The sequence below is a fragment of the Callithrix jacchus genome, chromosome 11, assembly GCF_049354715.1.
Source record: "Callithrix jacchus isolate 240 chromosome 11, calJac240_pri, whole genome shotgun sequence".
Taxonomy (NCBI): Eukaryota; Metazoa; Chordata; class Mammalia; order Primates; family Cebidae; genus Callithrix; species Callithrix jacchus.
Genome location: NC_133512.1, coordinates 58,058,710 through 58,077,322, shown reverse-complemented (window position 1 = coordinate 58,077,322; position 18,613 = coordinate 58,058,710). Strand labels below are relative to the sequence as shown.

The 18,613-nt window shown below is 38.2% G+C and overlaps 1 protein-coding gene across 41 annotated transcripts in view; it reads right to left on the bottom strand.

Annotated features, from left to right (window-relative positions):
- The window catches only part of MTERF1 (mitochondrial transcription termination factor 1), a 560,591-nt gene that overhangs the window by 165,333 nt on the left and 376,645 nt on the right, over positions 1–18,613 (bottom strand). For 34 of the 41 annotated variants that reach the window (XR_013523957.1, XR_013523959.1, XR_013523958.1 and 31 more), the window contains one exon: positions 13,667–13,782. The exons of 5 other annotated variants lie outside the window; for them this stretch is intronic. The gene's annotated coding sequence lies outside the window, so the exon portion shown is untranslated. Of the gene's footprint in view, positions 1–13,666; positions 13,783–16,581; positions 16,700–18,613 lie in introns of all 41 variants that reach the window. 2 more of the 41 variants (XR_013523953.1, XR_013523954.1) reach the window with 1 other exon arrangement.

Here is an 18,613-nt window from a genome sequence, read left to right as displayed (position 1 = left end):
AAACGATTGCTTGGCCACACTCTTGGTTTTCTCCACTGAATATATTTTTTAATTCTTTACATAGCCAAGCTGAGAATTTTCTAAATATTTACATTCTGCTTCCCTTTTGATTATAAATTCAGTCTTTAATTTGTTTTTCTCTTCTCATATTCTACTATAAGCAGTTAAGAGAAGCCACACAGCCCCCTCAGTACTTTGCCCTGAGAGATTTCTTCTGCCAAATATCCTAGTCCATAACTCTTAAATTCTGTATTCTACAAAGTCTCAGGACACAGACACAATTAAGCCAAGTTCTAGCCCCAAGTCCAGCCAGGATGAGCTCTCCCCTCGTGACTCAGTCACCTCCCAAAAGCCACACCTCCCAATATTGTTGCACTAGGGATTAAGTTTCAACATGAATTTTACTAGGAACAAAAATATTCAAATCATAGCATACTCATTTTATGATATTTGGATAACTCACTCAAGAGTTATACTCAAAGATCTCTATATTAATTTTTCTCAGAGTACTTTGCCCAAGTTTTTGAGGCTGTGGTATATTTTTTAGGATTTCTGAGATATTAATGAAGTCCTGTTTCTGAGAAAATAGTGAAGATAATAGTGAAACACAATCGTTTATGAGAATAAACTCCTTACTGGTCAATCTTTCTGTTCAACATGCTACAATGTTTCTTTTGCCTCTTAGGGACAAACTGAGTGAAACCAATAGAAATCAGTGCTCCAAGCATTCTTGTCTTAGTAAAAATCCCCAGATTATCCATTGTATACACTGAAGAATTAAATGCTTACAAGTAGAAGATATATCAAATCACTTTAAAACTGAAAGGATTTATTTTACACTACAAAAGGCAATAAAGGAATTATAGAATACCTATCAAAATAAATGATCTCAAAATCAGTAACCTATGCCAGAGAAGTTATTAGCAAGATAAAACCTTGACAAGTTTATAAACTCAATCTAAAGTCATGATGATGAACCACATTCAACTAAATCACATTCAATTTGTACAAATAAACCACATTCAATTCAGGAACTCATCTAAAATACAAATGAGCAGGCCCTATCGTTCTAGTTCCCAATATTTAGGTATTGCTCCCTGTCGACAGACTGCAAGCTCCTTGACATCAAGGACCATGCTTTATCATTTTCTTACCCAAAGTAAATAAGAAAATGTCGAGGATATAAAAGGTGCTCAGAAAGTGTTTTATGAATGGAGGCAGTCACTCTAATCCTTTGTGTTCTTGCTAGAGTGAGGAAAGGTTGGGGGAAAAGGGAGTGAGTAAGCATTTGGCACTCTGGGCCTGTGTCCTGAAAGCTGAAAATGCAGAGAATCAAGAGTGGTGTTGCCAGGTCAATCAATCAATCACACATATCTGGACAGTGAAGAAACAGAGAAACATTAGTACAACCACTATGGAGAACAGTTTGGAGGTTCCTCAACAAACTAAAAATAGAACTACCATATAATCCCCCAATCCCATTCCTAAGTATATACCCAAAGGAAAGAAAATCAAGATATTGAAGAAATACCTGCACTCCCATGTTTTTTGAAGCACTATTACAAAAGCCAAGATTTGGAAGCAATCTAAGTGGCCGTGAACAGATGAATGAATAAAGAAAATGTGGTATATATATACAGAGAAGTAATTATTCAGCCATAAAAAAGAATGAGATTCTGTCATTTGCAACAACATGGATGGAACTGGAAGTCATTATGTTAAGTGAAATAAGTCAAGCACAGAAAGACAAACTTTGCATGTTTTCACTTATATATGGCATCTAAAAATCAAATCAACTGAATTTACAGAGATAGAAAATAGAAGGATTGTTACCAGAGGCTAGGAAAGGCAGTTGCAGTAGTGGGGGCAGAGGGGGAACTAGGGATGGTTAATGGATAAGACCCAGAATTTGACAGCACAGCAGTGTGATTATAGTCAATAATAATTTAATTGTACATTTAAAAATAACTAAGAGTATAACTGAATTGTTTGTAACACAAAGGATAAATGCTTAAGGGGATAGATACCCCATTACTCTGATGTGATTATTACACATTGCACATAGTAGTATATATATTTATGGGGTATATTAGACACTTTGCCTATATCAAAGTATCCAATATACTCCATAAATATATATACTATTATGCACCCACAAAAACTAAAAGTAAAATAATAAACTTCAAAAAGAAAAAACAGAGAAACACCTTCTCTAGAGAAATGTAGCAAGCTAGCACAATTTTAATTATTTCAAATTAAAATAAGGAATACAAGGGACACAAACTGAAAAAGCCAATACTCTTTTCTGACCATAGCAACTGATGACCTAGACTGTTACCATAAATATGACATTGGAATCTTACAAAGGAATGCCCCTTGCACATTCAAATATTAGGTTACTAAGGGTGTAGACAGCTGAGCAAGTATTCTACGTGCCTGAACTACTCTGCAAAAATCCCATTATTTTGGATCCTTTCAGTTCCTTTAGAGACATTTTGCAGTGATTATAAGATAGAGATAGGTTTTACAACAATTAAATACTGTCTTACTGACAACTCCACAACGACCTATGATTTTTAAAAACTACAAATTGAATTCATGAGAAAACTGAGATTTTTCTAGACTCTTATATAAATTATAAAGAATGTCATATGTTATATAAACTGTGAAGAAGTCTTTAAAGGATTTGAACCTATTAATTGCTGACAAATTAAAATTAAGAAACAATTTAAAAAGCAAAACACCAAGGTTCCCTTCAATGGTTTTTACCCAGAAACTAGTTTGGAGGAGTTAAGATACTGTATATACATAAAAATTATTTTAAAAGAATTTAAAGTTCAAATTGTTTACTAAATCCAATTGCCCCTTTCCTTTCCCTACATCTACCCCTACTTTTCTGAATCTATAGATTTCTGCTATAATTTAATCTTCCATGGTAATTTTTTACGTTGTTAGTAAATAATGATCTGCAATTCTGCTTGCATGCAGCATAAATGGAATCACATTGAGAAATTCTCTACTGTTTTCAAATACTAAATGCATTTTAAAATTGAAAATATTTTATTGATATCTCAGTTTAAAGACAGTTCACTCCTTAATAGCCTAAGACCTCTTCATTAAGTTGTAATCATGTGGTATAAAAGCTTCATCCTGATTACTCAATCATGACTAAAATAGCATGTAAGATACCTGATTCCTGAATTTCAGCAGCAACTTGCTGAATAATCTTTTCATAATTAATAATATGCTAAAGAGATGTTATTGAGCCAAGAATTGATGCTGTTGCCTGACAAAAACTGTGTAAATAGTTTCAGGAAAACGTAACACCAAAACACAAATACCATTTCATATTAAAATTCTGTAAATGTAATATTGCTTTGGTGGCCATGAAACTTGTCAATTTTTCATCACCACAAACAACCATCACTGAAATTAGATTTTGCCATTTCAGTTTACTTCCTGAAATATGTAGATAATTATTTAGGGATTAGTGGATACCCATACCCAACTTCATTTCTTTATGCTTCTCCTGAGAGAACTGACTGCTACAATCCATGGACAAGAGAGATCTCAGGCTTTGTGGGAATCTTGATAGAATTTTCACTGTGAGTGGCATGAATGACTGAAGATAAGCAGACACTCTCTTGATTTTCACAAAGTAGTGGGTTCTGGGAAGAGCTTGGTTCAGAAACATATCTGCAGCCCAGAAAGGAAGACAGAACATGATCTCTTGTAAATGTGTGGATCTTCCTCTCTCTAAGAGGCCAAGAAGAGCTGACGAGGTAGGCTGTGGCTTTTCTAAGCCAAGCTAGGAGTATAAAGAGACTAGGCTTACTCTAGGTGGGTTATTGGGGGACTTACAGCCTGTTTGCTTCTTCAAAACTAACCTAGTTAGGGGAAAACAAAGTCATCTTCCCCTGAGTAAGGAACTAATGTGCTTAGAATACTGGATCTGAGTCTGAAGAAGCAAAAAAAAAAAAAAAAAAAAAACTGTTTTCTTTTGAAAGAGAAACCTACTTATGAGAAAGATCAATTGGAACCCAAAGAACATGTTACCAGAAAAGGGAGATGGAAGTAAAGAGATTAAAAAAAAGCATGTGTGCAGAGAAATAGGGCTGCTGGATGACAGATAACAACTGAATTTTTAAAAAGAGAAAAAGAAAGGTGAAGGAAGAGGAAGTTTTCAACAAGGATGCCAAAGCAATTCAATGGGGAAAGAATAGTCTTTTCAACAAATGGTGCTGAACAAGACAGCCACATGGAAAATAACAAATTTGGACCTCTACTTTACATCATATATCAAAATTACCTCCAAGCAGATTATGGACATAAATATGAAAGTTAAATATATAAAAATCTTAGAAGAAAACATAGAAGTAAATCTTTTTGTTTGTTTTGTTTCTTTTTTTGTTAACATAGAAGTAAATCTTTATGACTTTGGGTTAGACAATGGTTTCTTATATACAACACCCAAAGCACAACAAAAAAAAGAAGAAAAAAGGATAAACTGGACTTCATTAAAATTTAAAACTTTTGTGCTTCAAAGGACACCATAATGAAAGTGAAAAGATAACCAACAGAATAGAAGAAAATATTTGCAATTTATATATCTAACAAGGGACTTGTATGTAGAATATATACAGCACTCTTACAACTCAGCAATAAAAATAAAGCCCAATTTAAAAATCAACAAAGTACTTGCATGGACAGAACACCAAAGAAGAAATGCAAATGGGTAATAAAGACATGAAAAGACGCCCAATGTCATTAGTCATTAGGGAAATGTAAATTGAAACGATAATTAGATACCACTTCACACCCACTAGGATAGTTATAATGAAAAGGACAGATAATAATGAATGTAAATCACACAGGATATAAAATAAAACAAGCAAACAAAAGCTTCTGAATGGAATAAGGTGTCTGAGATTCCAACTGAGGAACAAGCCCAATAAATCCTCTCAATTGGACAAAAATGTCCAGGGAAAGAAAACTATGAGTGTGCCTTTCCCTTTGAATCCTGATCAATCTAAGGAGCCCACAATAAAGTATAGAAATAATGAAAGGACATGGAGGAGAGAAAGCAAAGAAATATAGCATAACTAGGAATCACGTCTAAAAAAAGTTGTGAGTGAGCTCTTGGGGTATGAGGCTAACTAGAATCAAATACCTCAGAAGCTGGCCAAGTTTTGGAGAGTGTTAACCGCCAATAGAACCACCAGCCTAGTTAAAACAGGTTGTGATTGTAGTTTAAAAGGACACTTGGGCTAGCAACATGGGAGGCAAGAAGTAGGATGAGGAAGCTGCTAATGCTCAAATAAGACATAATCTCCAAGGCTCACTTCAAACGTGACCAAGGAGATAATGGAGAAGGGTGAGCCTCTCAGAGGGAGGAAAGAAGGGCAGAATCAGGTCTGATGAAGGAACATTCTTCACCCCTCTGGGGTGGAGGCTCCTGCCACCTCTGCCCAGAGGGATTTTAGAATTCCTAGGTGTATCCCATTCTTCCTCTTTCTGAATGTTAATATTAATATTGAGTTTTTTCTATTCCTATTCCACCATTGCATATAAGGTGTATAGAAAGAACAAAACGCATCTTTTAATTCATGGATCTCTGGCTTAAGAAGAACTATATCCAGACTTGATATAGCGACTACTGAATGTCCCTCAGAGATCCTGAGCTCTGAGCTTGAGGCTCTCAATAGGTGGGACTTTTGGGTTGTTTCCCTTGGGCACAAGGAGTGAACAAAATATTGAGTAACCAGAGGGTGCACTGTGGTAGTCATAAGACCTTTCACAAACATTCCCAGGTCTTCTTCCAGGCACAAGACTTGCACTTCCCCAAACTTTGACGTTTAGTGTGGCCATGCTACTTTCCTTAGACAATAAAATATGAGAGAAGGTATGTGTGATGCTATGAGCCGGCTCCTGCTTTCTGTATTCCTTTCCCCTAGTGTGACGATTGCGGAAGTGTGTATCAAGATGGAGCCTCCAACAGCCTCAGTCTCCGAGTATCTACAATGAACAGAAGCCTTTATATTGGACCATAAGAAAAATGTATGAGATAGGCTTTTCTTGGGTTAAGATACAGAGATTTAGGGATTGTTTGTGACCATGACAAAATCTAGTATATACTGACTGATACACATGTCAAATTAAATAAGAAGCAGGCCTTGCTGGTATAGGCATGGAAAACACTTGAAAAATAAGGCACTCACATCAAAAATGACTATACTTCACAATGTTTGAAAAATTTTAAAGTTATAACCATGTTTCTAAATTCTTAATGATACCTTGGAAGAATCAAGAGAAAGTGTGTATGAAGATCATAGTTTATCCTGGGGTCATAGTGGAAAGTAAATTCTTAAACACCTCTTTGAAGTCCTTATTGAAATGGATGCACTCACTCCCACAGCCCATCTTCCAGTTTGAGGAGTAACACACATGGTTTTCCGCATGCCCTCTGAGGTACTCTAAATGCTCTCCCAGTGAGCTGAAGGGGGGCAATCTACCCCGAGTTCTTGTTTCTCTTTAGGACCCTCCTTTGCAGGATGATGTTTTTCTGGTCAAGAGTGAGAATAAAAAATGAGATCTGTAATGCTCAACCCTTTACATATTTTCAAACTAGCAGTGAAAGTGAATCTCTTGCCCTGTGAAATTTAGTATAAGCTACAAAGACAGAAATAAAGGAATTAGTATAAAACATAATGTTGGGGAGATAGGTGCATTACATCACAGCCACAGATATATTTACTTTATTATTTATTGGAAAAGGGAAAACTCATAATGGACTGATTCTCTTCCCATGCAAAAGGAAGATGTGACATATGAGTGTCTTAAAGAAGAGAGTTGTCTGAAATGCTAACTCCTCCCTGCATATGTAAAGGATCTTGACCCACCTGAGCTAAATAGTTTATCCCTAAAAGAGCATATGTTCTATAAATATTTGTTTTCTCACTCATCAAACCACAGAACCAGAAGAGTAACAACAATGTGTAGAGTCACCAGATCAGTTATTTTCCTTAGCAGTACTTAATTAAAGAGTCCTTTAGCTCAGTAGTCTATGAGACCAAGAACATTTTATTTAAATAAGAACTAAGACAACTCTTTGGATAAACTGTATACTGTTTTCTAATGGCTAGCATACATATATTTACGGTGCGTGTGTGTGTGTGTGTAATACATGACTGTGTATGTATGTATATGTGTGTGTATATATGTGTGTATATATACACACACACACACGCACACACCAGGCAATTATAGACAAGATTTAGGTATAACTGCTGATTGCCTTGACATTAATCCTTAACTCCACCATATATATGGAATGGTGAAGCACTTAGCTAGGAGTTCTTAACAATCCCTTTAAGAGGTGTGTAAGTAGAATATAGGGGGCCCATATATTTCGATGAGGAAAAAATTACACCTTTGTTTTCAGTAACTTCTAATGAAATTTAGCATTTCCTTCAATTATCATAATAGACAACAAGCTACTGTTACCTATAGAAAGTCACACATATTTTCTCAACACTTTATGGCTGTTGCAAAATCTCAAAATATAATTACTCTCCTTATTACATTAAAATCATGTTAGTTGTTAGATCAGGCTAGATCTTGTTATTGCCTACCTTAATAAATAGGCACATATATTGCCATATCACAAATTTTAAAATATTTTGATAACTGTGTTCCTACAAATTGACATAAGTTGAAAACTGAATCAAAGGTGTATTTTCATACATTTAAAAATATTCTTGGATGGGGTCCACACGCTTCACCAGACTGCCAGAGGGTCTGATACACACAAAAAAAAGTTCAGAATCTCTTGCCAGAAGTGGCCATGATTCTTATTGTTGTTTGCATTTGGCAAAGTGAGCTATTTTATTTCTAATACACTTTGTTCTTTCTGTGTCCCTAACATTTATTCAGCAAACGTTTATTTACCCTCTATGTGTGCCAGGCACTAGATGCTGGACATTCAGAAGTGAGGAATATAAATAAGATCTTTACCTATAAGGAGCATAATTCTAGTAGGAAAACATGGGCAATAGACAAGTAAATAAACAGTAGTTACAAATTTTAAAAAAGGTGCTATAAAGGAAATAAACAGAATGCTAAAATTAGGGCAAAGCGGGAAAGTCAGGAAGCTCTCACTGGAGAGTTGAGGCCTGAAGGATAAGCATGTGTCAAGCATGGTAAAAGCTGGGGAATAGGTATTCCAGCCAAAGGAAAAAGCAAATATAAATACAGTAAGAATGCAAAAATTCTATGTTGGCCCATGGTAGACTGGCTACATTCTGGTTACAGTGCTGATAAATTAAGTTCAGAGAGTTTTTTCACTGGGTTTGCAAGTGCTCAACTTCAGCCTCTGTGCTCAGAGTTCATCAACTACATTTATGTTGCTCTTCCTACCTTTCCATTGTGCTTGCCCACATCCACGTAAGACAGGAACCATCGGATTTGTGACTCACTTATGCAACTCTCAGATACTTTTAAAAGGCTAAGCTCATCATCTTCTAGCCTAAGTCCTACCTGAAGACTCCTGCTGTAGTTTGAATGTTTGTCCCCTCAAACATCATGTTGAAATTTGACCCCCAGTGTTGGAGATGTGGCCTAATGGAAGTCTTGGGGTAGATCCCTCAAGAATAGATTAATGCTTCCCTTGGGATGGGAGTGAAAGGGGAATGAGTGAGTTCTCACTCTATTAGTTTCTATGAGAGCTTATGAGTAAAAGGAGCCTGGCACTACCTCCCCCCAGCCCCTCCTGCCTCCTCTCTCTCACCAGCTGATCTCTGCCCACCCTGATTCTCCTTCACCTTCCACCATAAATAGAAGTAGGCTGAGGCCTCACTCATGCAGATGGCAGATCACTTTTGTTTTTCTTTATACATTCTAATCCAGCCTCAGGTATTCCTTCATGGCAACACAAAATGGACTAAGGCAAATCCCCTAATCTAACCCTTATTATTTTTCTCAGTACAAATACTTCAGTTCAAGACAGAAAAGATAAGAACTGGTAAAGAAGCACATTGCTACACTTTCAGTCTAATAGACCTCTGCACCCAGTTGAAAACTTCTGGAAACACTTTAGGTCTTTCATTACAATTAAATGCCATGGTCTTTAGCTAATACTTCTCTGAAATATGTACATGAACAAAATGATACATGGATGTCTCTAAAACAGAAGATTAGTAATGGTTCTTTGGGCTGCTGTTCATTGTTAATGCTATTAAGAATTTTTATTAGTGTATTTTTGCCTTTAATGCTCCTATTAATGACTATGCTACATATAGTAAAAACTAGGTTTTGGCCCTCTGGCATCCATTCACTGTACTTCCTTTACTAATTCCCCCTTTCTATTTTGCATATATTCTTTCCCCATTCTCCATTTACAGCGGGAATGGCAAAAAATGACTTCACACTCAACTCCATAGATGTCATGTGACCTAAGCCCAATGAAACAGAACTTCAGGATCTTCTGGCCACAGTGATCACGGTGATTTGTTTGGAGAAAGGCATCAGAGATGATGGGATGCCATTAAACTCAATGAAACTTTTGATCTTAATTTAAACATCATGAGAGTAAATAATTGCTATAACCACGTAGCCCAAGAATTAATCCAACATATAACAGAGAGCAGAGCCAAACCAACAGGGTCCCGGTATCCCTGTTAAGTAAATCCTTGCCTGAAATCAGATATGTTGGAATGTTTAATTCTATTAGTGAATAAATTCCCTTTTGACTTAAACCAACTTGGGCTGGGTTTTCTGTCACAACAGAAATGGTCCTGATATCTGATAATCATTGAAGACAAATTCATTCACCAACTTGTCCAGTGGTTCTGCCACACTATATTATCTGCTGCTCAGCCTTTAGCCATATTGTAGTCATCCTTAAATTGATGTATCATTGCATTACATTAAAGTAGAATTATTTTCCCTTCCAATTCTTACTCCTCATTAAATTTGTTCACAGTATTCTTCTAGATTTAAGATTAAATAACCACGATTACTCTATATTAACTTGCTGTTTTGCATATTTGAAGATAATTCTGAAACACAATCTCTACAACCCCTTACAATGATTAACAGTATTAAACCATTAAACTAAAAGACCAATACAGCTTTTATAAATTCCAGGCAGGAAATAACTAGTTGCTGACTTCACGAGTGCAGTGAAGAGAAACAAGTTTCAAATACTATCTTGTATTTAAACTGTGTTATCACAAATGTACATGAAATGGTTTATATGAAAGTTTAATAAACTTTACTCCATTCTAAAATCTTGTGGCTCAGCAGCCCACTTTGGGCTACAGAATCATCTAGCTGATACTATCTCTAAATTGAAAATGTGTTTCTCTCTTACTAAAAATATTTGGGTTGCCTCTGTGCAAAGTGAATATGCCATTTTCCACTTAATCAGAGCTAAACTAAGGTTAGACTATGAGGAACACCCCAGATCAGGCATCTGGGACTGCCTTCAAAATCTGTCTCCATTTGCTCAGCAGGAGACCTATATATACCCATTTCTCTTGAGATTTGACTTCTCTTCTGGAAGCTCACAGACAACAGGAACCCAAACTACCAATCTCTTAGGGTGATTGTAAGAATTAAAGGTGATGTTGGTCAATGAGTGAAGCAATTTTAAATAATTATGAAAAGAGTGGAAGGTGTACTCTTTAACTTCTGACATATATTTATAGATTTTTAAATCCTCCAAATTGTTTCAAATCAGTAATTTGGTTTAAGAAATAGCATTTTCTCATCACTGAGTTAGCCACGTGATTGTATTTTCTTCCTCTCTGCTCCTGATAGAGAGTTTGGAGCCCCCAGAGCTAGAGTTTCTGGCAAAAATGACACATTCCAAGCCTTCTGAGGACACAGTGTGTGTACTCTCATCTTGTGCAGAGAGAGTACATTACTGAAAAGTGTATGTGATGGGTGGGAAACAGAAACAACAGGCCCCAAATAGCCTCAAGCTGAATTCATTACCTGTGGATTCTGTGCTAATGATTTGGGGAATGCACTGATGCTTAATATTTTATCTGTTTAGCACCACTGTAAGAGCTAGCCTCTGAAGCAAGCCCCGCACTGAGAATCTAACATCTGAAATTTGTTCTGGAAGACAGTGAACTGTGCAGCAGTGAGGCACATTGGAAAAGAATCATTTTTCTCTTTGGCTCCTGCTGCTTCAGAAGCAAAGCCAAAGCCTTCAGGAAATGGGGCTGTCTCCCAGGGCATAGCTAGTCTGGGGTCTAGGAGGGAGCCTCTGAGGATAGGGTTCAGGCTGCCATTCAGAGCCAGGTTCCCTGTCTGATGCCCATGGTCCTTTGTTCACTTGCTGCTGGGAGGTGGCAGAATAGCAAGAATTGGGGCTTTAAACTATGGGTGCGATTTTTTTGTCATGGATCCCACTGACATCTTGAACTCAGGAGAGGCATTCAGGTAAGCTCTGTACACAATAGGCTGGGATAGGAAGGGCTCCGAGAGCGGCAACTGAGTATTGGGTTATTCTTGATATTATTCCTAATATTCACTTAAGACCCAGTTGACTTCAGTGGCCTTACCACTGAACTCAATGTTTGAGAAAGAAATAGGGAGACTCTGTTCACATGGAGTAAAGTAGAGGAACTGCCGTAATCATCCAAAACAATTCACGCAAAACAGCATTTTTACATAAAAAATCCACAATTAAAGTAAAAATTAACATGTTGGTCGGGCTTAAATGGATAGTTACCATGATTCTCCACTTAAATTTTCACATTTTAGAATTATGTGTTTTCCCATCTCTTCCCAAGATAATTTGGGGTAACTAAAGCCTGTAGAGTAAAAGATGATATGAGACCAATCAGGCCAGTAAGAATAACAGCTAACATTTATATAGAGCTTACTGTGTTTCAGGCATCACCTGAAACACTTAACATTTTTAAATCCCTTACCAGGACTCTAAGAAACAGGTACAATTATTGTCTATATTTTAAAAATGAGAAAACTGAAGCACAGAGGAGAAACTTGTTCAAAGTCATACAGCCTAGAGAAAGCAATGGAGCAGAATTCAAACTCAGGCTGTCTGGCTCCAGTCTGTGTTCTTAACAGCTATGCTATACTTCCTGTAAGGAGAGCAAGACAAAAGTAGATGGAGGAAACACCGGGCAGTTACCAGGGGAGGGCCACAGAGGTGTCTGTGAGTCTTCAGGATCAAAACCAAAAGGGACCCTGGATAAGTCACAAGTGCTGATAAAAGGAGAACATATCAGATGATCAGGACACACACGGAGACACACAAGCACACACACACACAGCCCCACTGGGATGACTGAGTTCTCCTTCTTTTAAAGTAGATGTTTTGGTGGGACAGAGGAGAGGGGTAGGAGAAAATGCCTTTCACCACAGCCAGGCTGATAGCAGTGAATTACATAGGGCTATTTGCTAAACATGCCTTCAAAGCAGACCAAAGGTATAACATCAAAGTACCAAATCTGAATTTACAAATTTAGTAAAACTGATTCTTCAAGAGGAAGGAAAACCAGTAAGATGCAAATAGTAATTTCTCTGATGGTCTGGTTTGATCCAGAGATAAAAATCTAGCAATCTAGTGGAATAAAATAACTGCATATCTTCCAGGCAATCATCAGTAAATATTATTTCTCATGAGAAGGCTTTAGGCAAATGTTGAACACAGACGAAAGAGGGAGAAATGTTGTATTGCTAATTAAATGTATATGCTTTTGAAAAACCAACTCAGGAGAAAGTAAAAAGAAAGTTCCCCTTAAGACATTAGGGGGATATGTCCCAGAGACTTATTGGAGAGGTCACTCAACTGTCCTTATGGGTCAGTATATCTACATCACATCCTATATTTTTATATTTAAAAATGAGATCAATCTTAAAAAACAAGTTCTTATTTTAGAAGCCAACTGAAGTCATTTTTTAAAGTGTGAGGCAGTATATTTGTATTTTTTAAAAACAAAATGTAAAAGCTGGTACTGAGGTTATGCATGAGTGCAAAACATAACAGACAAGGAATATAAAATGCAGGCGACTGCTTTACTGCTGTTCGGTTTTAACTTTCATATTGCCTGTACTGTACCTTCTCTCACGGTGCTAATAACCCAAACTAAGGCCCCGGAGTTGTATTAAATGGGTGATTTCACTTTTCTAAAAACCCAGGATAATCCCATGTCTGGCTCCTTACAATTCAGTGTGATATTTTTCTGAAAAATGAGATTTATAGATTAATAACTTTGCTGTCTCATTTATCCCACCCCCTACTTCCTCACCCTCAACATCAATGAAATTGTGACTTACTGGTCAAATATTAGTACAGTATCCCAATCACCTTACGTGCTAGGGTGCTCACCAACTCTGTTTCCTTAAGATTCCATAGGCTTGCCCCAGGCAACAGATTGCATAATTTCACTGACTGCCTCATGCTGTTCTTAAGGAGAACATGTTTTTGCTCTCACTGCAAATGGCTGTAAATCCAGCCCAGCCTCATCCCGACTTCAGGTGGACCTCATCAGTTGTAGGCATCTTATCAGCAAGAAACAGCCTCTCCTAATAGCTTGATAAATATTCCTGCCTTCCTAGAATCAGTTATCGAGAGATTCAAATCATGGTCAGTACTTATAGCAGCTATTACTACAGACTTAATGCCAGTTACCTTTTGTACTTATCTCTGTAACCAGAGAGGCTGAAAAGCTCTTTTTATGTCTCCACTCCTGGTCACTAAAAGCTGAGTTCATTCAAAATTTCCTCCTGCCTAGGCAGCTCGCAGGCCTGTAATAAAAATTGAAGAAGACATTTGTATGAATATAAAATAAAATGTATGTTTCCCTGGCATCCACTTCCTCCCCATAACCCTTCCCTAAATTTGGCACCAGGGCAAAAAAATGTTAAGTCTTAAATGGTGGGACAGAATGAAGGTGGAAACAAACCTCACTGCCTTTGGGTTAGTTCCACATATGACAAAATGGTTTCAGGGGCATATGGTTTTTGCCCTCCTGTCTCTTTGTTTTAATGAAATTGACCGACAGAGTATGAAATCCAAAGAATGCAGGGTTCTGGATTTATGAAATTTTACCAGCAGTCTATGGAAAATAAGTACTTTCTCCTGAGTGGACCTAACAACATACATTTTATGAAAGTAATTATAAAACCTCAATTGTCAGGAAGATTAAGAGGAGCTGTAAGGTAAAACCTTCACGCCTCTTCATGGGAAATGGACACCATGTGATACATAAAGAGAGTCTGGAAACTCTTTTTTTTTTTGAGATGGAGTTTTACTCTTTTTGCCAAGGCTGGAGTACAATGGTGTGATCTCAGTAGCTGGGATTACATGTGTACACCACCATGCCTGGCTAATTTTTGTGTTTGGTTGTTGTTGTTTACTTTTTTAGTAGAGATGGGGTTTCACCATGTTGGCCAGGCTGGTCTCGAACTCATAACCTCAGGTCATCCACCTGCCTCTGCCTCCCAAAGTGCTGGCATTGCAGGCATGAGCCACCACACCCAGAACTCTTTTATAAAGAAAAATGGCAGAATATAGGAACAGTGGCACCTCCTCAAGAAAGCTAAAAGGAATCTAAGGCTTATGAGGCCATCCTTCAAAAAGTAAAACTGCACACACTTTCAATATTTAAAGTGTCATCACTTATCGCTCTACATTTTACAGTTAATTGGGTCCTCTATGCAGAGAAGCAATGCTCTACAGAACAACAGACTTACAGCTTTATTTTTCTAGAACTCACACCTGTATACAGTAGTCTTTGTGGTCAAAATTTTTCTTTTTGTATCCTCTCGTTGACCCTCACAGCAGCCCATGGAACAAGGAAAATATAAATATCCCCGTTTCGTTGATAATATCATTGAGGCTCAGGCAAAGTTAAGCAGTTTGTCCATGGCCACGAAATCACATGGTGATAGAGCATATATTGTAGTTATATGCACAGCGTACAGGGCTTTAGCTCCTCCGACTCTGCCACGCTGCTATGAAGGATACCCAGGCTGAAGCTGATGGATGTGAGAAGGGGACTAGCCACGAACCAGAGTGCAGATTGACCTGCCAGTGGCCACTTCTGAGGCACACACTTCTAATCTAGCCTGAACTTTGATTCATATCCCTAGTTGTCATTTTTGCACAAAAAGAAATGAACCCAAAAAGTATCTCCTTTTATATTGCTTATAAAAGTGTCCCTTTTACAGGCCTTCATTTCCTTTCTTCATAGGGTCATGCTCTTTCCACAGTAAGCAGCTGCAGTCCCTTGGTGTCTTGTCAGTATCTGAGACTCACCCTCCCTGGGAAAGTTTCAGGATCTGTCAGCCTTTGTCTAAACTCCAATGGTGTGTCAAGGTGAGAGGAGGCAGCAAGGACTGAAGCAGAGATCTGTGTTCTGTTCTGGGCTGTGGAACTCCAGACTCCTTGTCCTCTCCGAGGCCCAGAGACAAGCCCCTTGAACCCTTCTGACTCAGTTTATCTGCCGTGAAGCAGCACTAAGAACTATGTCCTACCTGAGATAACCAGTGAGAGCAGTCGGCAGAGATAGTTCTGCCACCTGTGGACAGCAAGTGAGATCAAGATTGGAAACTGGCCCCAGCACATCTAAGGCCATGAAAACATCTTTGCTTAAGTTCTTGAAGAAAAAAGGTTAAATTCCCCCTGGCCACTTTTTTTCTGTAAGTGGAAAAACTGGCTAAATCTGTGACCCCATGGTTGACAACTGTATAATTGTGGAACTGAACAGATGGCAGTAAAAGGTGTTCCTCTGGTTTTCAACACCTTTCAGTGCCATACTCAGGAGGGGGAAGTGCCATTCACTATTGTCTTTCAACTCCTCCTGCCTTTTGTCCATAATGGCGGAAGAAAACCCATGCTGGATTCTTCTTTTGATAGTATAGACAGGGCTGCATTCCAAGTCCTTCTGAGGCCACTTCGATGCATTTCATCATTGTGACTACTGTTTTAGGTTCCATTTGCTCACATCTCAGCCCCACCAACAAGCCTTGGCCTGCCCCATCTCTTTCCCTCTGAAGCTTTTTTCTCACAACAAACCAGGAAACTCCTTACCTCCCCTTACACACTAAGAAACTAATGAAAGAACATGTCCTAACTCAGTAAGCAGCAGGTTTGGTGTTTCTTTTTCTCCTTGGCATTCATGCTCTCATCCCCAAATAAGATTTATCCATAAAGAATAATTCTCTCTTCCTAATTCCACCAGAATGCTTAGTTCATTTTTATTATTATATCTCATTTCCCATCTGGCACAAAATTTTTCTCATTGGTACATATTCCTCTTATGTGGTCCTTGTGTCCATTATTCAAAGTTACCTCCCCAACTCCAAAAATAAAAAATAAAACAATGTTTCTGCTAAACACTGTTAAATGTTCTGTTAAACATTGTTTAACAGAAACTTCTGGGGCAGTATGTCAGCTGGCTTTTAGTTTTTGTTGTTCACTGTCTTCTCTAGATCATCCCAAGTGCACCTTCACACTGACTCTGACTCTCAGTAGGCCTGGCTGAAACTTCAACTTCTAAGTGAAATTAGTTCTTCTAAACAGTAATACATTCTCCAGCTCACCCTATGAGAGGCTTCCTCGGCAGGATCCCATGAGGGAGAGAACACCAATGAAGACAAGTCAGCACCATGACGACCTCCACAAAGACAATGGCTCTCTGATTCAGGCCTGAAATATTTGCTGTTGATGGTGCAGAGAAAAGGTAAGGCTTCTGAACAAGACTGACTCAGAAGTAGCTGAGTCAATCACTTGGGTAACAGGGCAAACAGACAGTCAAGGAAAGAAAGAAATTTAAACATAAACCAGTGCCACCCTCGTGCCAACAGGTGGCAAAGAGCCTGAAGCAGTCATAAACAAAATTTTGAATGGCTTTAAGATTTAAAAAAAAAAAAAAACATGCAAGGAGAGAACTATAACATTAGGGTTTGGAGAAGTTTCTTTAGCCTGTCCTGCTCTGATCCTGAATGTCTGGAAGTGATTCCTGAGCTCTTATTCAGATTATTTGTAATGTACCAGTTCAAACACGGTGGAAACCAACCCAATCCATCTCACAAACCCACATCAGCCTTAGTCCTTCATGAGGTGTGGACTGTGCTAGTTCACTGTCCCAGAGGACGAAGGCTGAGGCAAATGAGTCCAAGAAGCTCTTCCTTTGGTCTTAAATCTCTCAGGCTTCAAGACAATTAAAATCTGGCCTGAGGAAAATTATTAAGGAGATGATGTTCTTGTACATTTCTAATCTCTACCACTCTACCATATATTCTGCTTGTGGCTAAATATTTTGTGATACTAATTATTTTCTTCCTTCACTTTCTTTCCCCCACTACCCCTGCCCCATTTGCTTTGCTCCAGGGGAAGTTCATTTTATAATCAGAAAGTAGAAAGTCTCCAAGGCTTTCTGGCTTTGCTTTCCAAAAGCCTAAACTTTTAGAACACAGTGAGTTCACTGGAGAAGTAGAAGGAAGAGAAGGAAGTTTATAGGCAGAAGCAGAATTGCTTTGGAGAAGCCTAGGAAGATACCAGAATAAAACTGATTTTTCCATGGCTAGAGGTAAGAAATCAGGGAACAGAGCAGTTGTCTGATTCCAGAAGGACAGAAACTTGGATCAGCTTTCTTTCAGGCAGCCCCACAGGGAGGGGTTTAGAGGCGTGACCATGGGATCGATCTAAGAGTAGGCACAGTCTCTGATGTTCCTTACCCATCTCTGCTCAAGGACTGAATTTCAAATCCACTCTTCCTGTGGTGACCTCATTAGACTTGCCAAGAATTTTCATGCAGCATAGCTGCTATGTGAATAGATTTAAATGGCAAAATCGAGATCTGCAAATTAAAAAACCCTTCAGGGTTTACTTTTTGTTTTGTGTTTTTTTCCTAGGCAGTGGGCTAGTTGTTCTATTAGTTTTGACCATTTGTTGACTCACACAAATGGCAATTTCCTATGGTTCACAAATTAACAAAAAGTAGTCTATCTAGCAGGTGCTGACCTTGCTGCGTCAGTGGGAGAGCTCTGCCTGTTAGAGGATTTCCCTAAGCAAAGCTCCTCCACATACTTGCTGTTCTCCTGACATACATGGAACACTCACTGAGGGCATTGCTGTGACTCCTGGCAGAGGAAAAGGGAGATCGGTGTGAAGGAGAGTTAGGTGGCTACAAGCTGGGAGCAAGAAGGATCACAAGTTAAAACACAAATCTACTTGGCAGCCTTTTGTTTCCTCTTGGGGAGGCTTGGCTTTCCTAAACAGGGTGCATTTTTTCCATCTTTTTGTTTCCCATCTTCAAACCTATGCTGTGTTTCTAAGTATATCTCTGAGCAACAATGAAGAATAAACTAACAATAGTCTCTTAGCTGCAGTGAAAGCAGTGAAATAAAACCCTTTCATTGATGTCAAGAGAAAAAAAGGCTCAGACTTGGGATGTTTTCAGAATAAATCACTTTTAACATATTAAGAACTAAGAGTTGTGTATATATACCCATGAGATTCCAAGGAATAGTGGAAGAAAGGACATATCTCCAAACCTGATCTCAGATCTCTGTTGAGAAGCAAAGCAGAGTTTCACAGAGCCCATTTCACTTGGGTGTATTTTACCTTGTG